Below are 5,043 nucleotides of genomic sequence, written 5' to 3'. Positions count from 1 at the left end.
TCTCCTTTAAGAGTATTTTGAAAAGGGGTAAAGAGACTTTGATGTGTATGTGTTGAAAGTATGAGGGAAATATTAATTCCACAGCATCCATCAAACAACTTCCCTTGTACTGTGTAGGATAGTTACAATAAAAAGAGATGGTTAGTGCCAGGTAAATGACTAGGCCTCAAGAGTATAGATAACAACTGCCAGAGGAACTGTAAGTTTTGAATAATTATGGTTTTCAAGATGTGACCACAGAGACTGAGATTGGAGCTTGATCTTCCTATCTCCCATTCTGCTGAGAAGTGTCCTCTGGGAAGGATGCCAAGAAGCACACAAACAGGTATATTTATTCACCTTTGGCCCTCATCTCCCACCCTTTGCTCTTGAAGAGAGAAACAAGCTCATCATTAAGAGTTAGTGGAGGGGTGGGGTGTAGCTCAGTGGTTGAGCACTTCCCTAGCATGTGTGAGGACCTTGGTTTGATTTACACATACACGCACGCACGCACGCGCGCACACACGCATACAATACGTACACACACACACAAAAGTCTAAGATGTGGTCATTTTTATTGTCTGTCATATTAGCTGCATAAACTGATATTCCTGCTATAATGACGAATAACCCCAGTAGTTCTCCAAACTTGCAAGATGGATGAGTACTGATATATCCACAAGAAGGTTGGTAGAGAAATACATACATATATATAGTTACATGAAGACCTTCAACCAGCACTAAGAATGGAAAACTCGTGGTACTCCTCTGCCTCCTCTATTGCCCAGGTAACTGAAAATAAAAACACTGAACCACAAATAAATATAAGGAGTCATAAAGACAGGATTTTTTTTCCCTATCACTACTTGTAATTATTTTGGGGATTGTTAGGATTTCTTAAAAGTATCAATTATAAAATCTAAAATATTTTTTCTCTGGTATACTACCCATGGGCAGTCCTTCATTTTTGCATCAATGTTTAAGATGTGATGTTTTTCTCTCCTTCTTTTTACTAACAAATTAGCTATCAGAATGCCCTGCTATGAATTCAAGTTCTATTTTCACTCTACTTCCCCAAACTCTGATGGCAGTACAGGAGCTCTGATTATATATTTAACAGGTTTCACTTCAGGGCAATGATTTCTTTTTAGTATTCTAAAAGGAAATGTAACACGGGGATAAGGAATATGTATTTACTCCCTAGGCCCTCCTTGGTTCATGTTCATTTTATCACATGCCGAAAAGAGCTTATAGCAAAGAATGTCTAGAAATTATCTAAGTAGTTCCTGGTAAATGAAGAGCAGCTCAAAATAAGGCCATGACTCTTTACTTAAATCACACAAGGCAAGATATCATACATATTGTCTGCTATTTCTTCACTTAATGGATATGAATAATAGCTTAGTAATTGTAGAAATAATTAGTTGCTATATTTAATATAATCAAATGATAAGCCCCCAGCAAAACCATTTATTTTCTTATTCTCTGAGGTTGAGATTCATGTTTAAGATTATTAAAAATTATATATGATAAAAAGGAAGAATTTAACATTTAAATGATATGTTATTTAATGTTAAATACATTTTAGACAATAAGGAAAATCTAAATTAGTGCCTAGATACTTTTTCCTACTTAAGATTTATCCTTCTATAACATATAAGGCATTATAAGTAATAATTTTTAAAGTGGCAATTATATTTTTAAACAAAGCAGTAATAGGTAATAACACGATTGTATTATATAAAAATACATTAATTTTGTTAACTATATACATGACAACATAATAGTATGAATATATAAAACAGCACATCAAATACATGCAGAACAACTCATGTCGCCTACTTAAGTAATTTCTGGCTGCTTTGCACCATATTTCTGTAGGTGCTGTGTTTATATCAGAAGTGAACAATAGGCAACAGGAGCTGGTGGGTGCAGCTGCAGAGACCTTCTCAGCTTTGGGTGAAACAAAATGACTCCCACTATGTGTTTGTGCAGAGGGCAGAGGATAATCTCTATCACTTTAATTAGCTTAAATATTAAATGTCTTAACTGTTGTGAAATTTGTTACTGTATTTCTAAAATGCATGTGGTTTATCTAACATAAGAGATACTGGATGCTATTTTATTTATTCATTTACTTATTTGCGCATTTAGGTCTTAGAGATGAAAGAGTGAAAGTCCTAAAATATCTTCAAAAAGAGAATATGTTCCAGAGGAGAAGCAGACAAAGTGCGTGTGTATCACCAGGTACATCCCCAGACACAGAGATAGCCGACCTTGACGTTGCTTCCCAAAGCCTTCTGGAGCTAGAGACAGCCTCATCCAGAATAGCCTTAGGAAGGCCAAGGATGGCCTAGGAGCACCTTGCCCAATTCAACAGCAAGGGGGAAAATGAGAGCCTACAAGCAAAACAAAATAACTCTCCCAGACTAGAGCGAAAACACTTGGCATTCCTAAGGAACGGCTGCTTGCTGGTAGAAGTTTATGATAATAAACTAAACGGGGTGAGCATTTCCTAAGAAGAAATATTTAATTATCCTGCTAACCATTATGAGGAACTTCTCACTCTTCAGGTTATTACACAGAAAATAACCATTTTTCTAAAGGACAGAGCTGTTTTAATTATATGACAATGAATGCATAATTATTATGTTTGTTAGGAATGAATCACAAGACAACAGACTTGATATTGCTGCTCTGGTTAGTGCATCTTAATTACTTTTTCATTTATTTTGCATATAAAAGCTATTTGCTAATTGTCTTTGCTGTAAATATGCAAAATATAATTAGTCATTCATAATTCTTCATGTGTTATCTAACTGTACATTTGTTTCTGAAGAACATATATTAAAGTGTGAATATTTAATGGACTTTTTTGTGTGAATTCTTTTTTTTTTTAAACAAAGTTTTAAGTAAATGTTAGGCACATAACAGTTTTAGCCTCGTTCTTAGGGAAAATTTTATTATGTGTAAAATGGAGGCTGTAAAACATGGAGTTAGGGAGTCATTGTCAAACTATGTGTAATTTTCTTTTTCAGTAGTATTTGGGTTTGAACTCAGGGCTTTGCATTTGCTAAGCCAATACTCTATTGCCTGAATCACACCTCCAGCCCGCATGTGGAATTTAAAAAATCTTCAAGACACTGATGATGATATGAAGTGTCTCTTATTAAGCCTTTAAAGTAAGCTTTAGATAATCACCCAAGCTACTCAGATAAATCTTTAAGTATCACCAATTTCAACTTACAGTGTTACCTGTTTGTGTGGGTACTTACCAGAAGGAGAAAAGACATCAGTCTATGTATGTGCTCAAACATAAATTTTTAAGTGCTCCAAATAAATTGCTTTATACCTGTTTAAAACATTGGGCAAACACTCTTGAAATGTAAAATTTTAACTCTGGGTGTTGCATAAATTCCATGCAAATGTCAGTATTTAGAAGTTTACTTTTCAGTCATGCTTCAGTGACTGCAAGGAGGATGCCGTGAACAGAACCCATGGTGAGTTTCCTTGCAGACATTTGGTGTTTCACAAGTATCCACCCTCATCCATTTTACAGAACTTGGACTAGTTGCATTCATGATCGTCACTTCAATATAAACTAACATCACTGAGAATGTCCACATGTGCTCAGGCTCATTGCAGCAACAGACTGGTTAAATGGACCACGTGTTTTCAAAATAGTGTCAATATCAGGAGCATCAACCAATGATTAAAATTTTTCTTTTCACTCGTTTTCATAAAATGCTGCCAGTCCATCCTGCTGATGCATGTCACCTTCCACTTGCTTTACCTCAAACATTTGATTTAGTAACCGGTTGTACCGTTAATCCCATGTCATGACACTTCTATTCACTTCTGCTTTTCAACAGAGAGCAGCTTCCTACGAAGATAAAGCTAGGTAAAATCTATTGTAAAGAGGAGAATAACTTGAATGCAGCTATCATATCAAAATGAAAACACACTTCTGCTCTCTGCACCCACTAGACGTCCTGAATACTTTTCTTAATGATGAAGTCTAACAGGATAGCTGATGAGAATACAGCTGACAATTTTTTTCTTCGGGAGTAATCCCACTCTGTAATTCTGTAATTGTTCTTATTTGTGTTTGGCAAATCTTTAAAAACGAACATCTATAAAGACAGAATGATGGCAGGATACGAATTAGAAAAGAAGTAGTAAACCTGCTTTAGAAAATTGTGATGTGAATAAATTATTATTGATTCCTGTCTGTCACAAAAAACATTTCAAAGCTGCTTTAAATAAAGCCTTTAAAACCAACACTAGAAAAAAATCAGAACTTACATAGTTTCTTTATTTTTAGGGACAGATTTTCTTTTTGGTCCCTTGAATTTTTTTTATTTTGCCTTCAGAATAGCCACACACACACACACACACACACAAAGTCCCCCAAATGAAATACAGATCTCAAATAGCGTTCCACCTCAGTACAAAAGTTGTAGGCCTCCCAAAGTCCAGTCTTAAAATGTGGTGTTCTACAGCGAAATGGTCTAGTTGGATGAGGTTGTGAAATGGGGAATATCATATTAAAAGATGATCAGTTTATTCTGCAATCTGAAATAATGAAATATACATTGATGAATCCCTATAAAGAGAGCTTTTCTTACCTTTTACATGTGTCAATATCATTAGGAAGTTTTGAAAATTAAATTTCTGTCCATATTTCCACTTTTATTATCGCAAGAAGCACAGAATAATTTTGTACACAATTTTTGTAAAAAATTGTGACTCAGTTATACAGAAATAACCATACTATTCACTGTTCTTTGAAATTGAGCTAAATCTTCAAAAGAAGAATTTTGGAAGAAAAAGGCCTAATTTCTTTCCTTTTAGGAAAAACTAAACTAGATTATATTATGTGTCATACAAGCATTAAGAACATTGGAAAATTCTAGATATGACTTCAGTGACAGACAGAGATCACTGTCTGTCCTTCAGGGGAAGTTTGAGAGGGCAATTACTTGAGGGGCTTTTGGTCTTTTAAAATAATCCTTATGAAGCACCTATTTCACCAAGAATCATTTCAGAATAATAAACAGTCTT

This window comes from Castor canadensis, chromosome 3 (genome assembly GCF_047511655.1).
Source record: "Castor canadensis chromosome 3, mCasCan1.hap1v2, whole genome shotgun sequence".
Classification (NCBI taxonomy): Eukaryota; Metazoa; Chordata; class Mammalia; order Rodentia; family Castoridae; genus Castor; species Castor canadensis.
Note: the sequence above shows the minus strand (reverse complement) of the source record.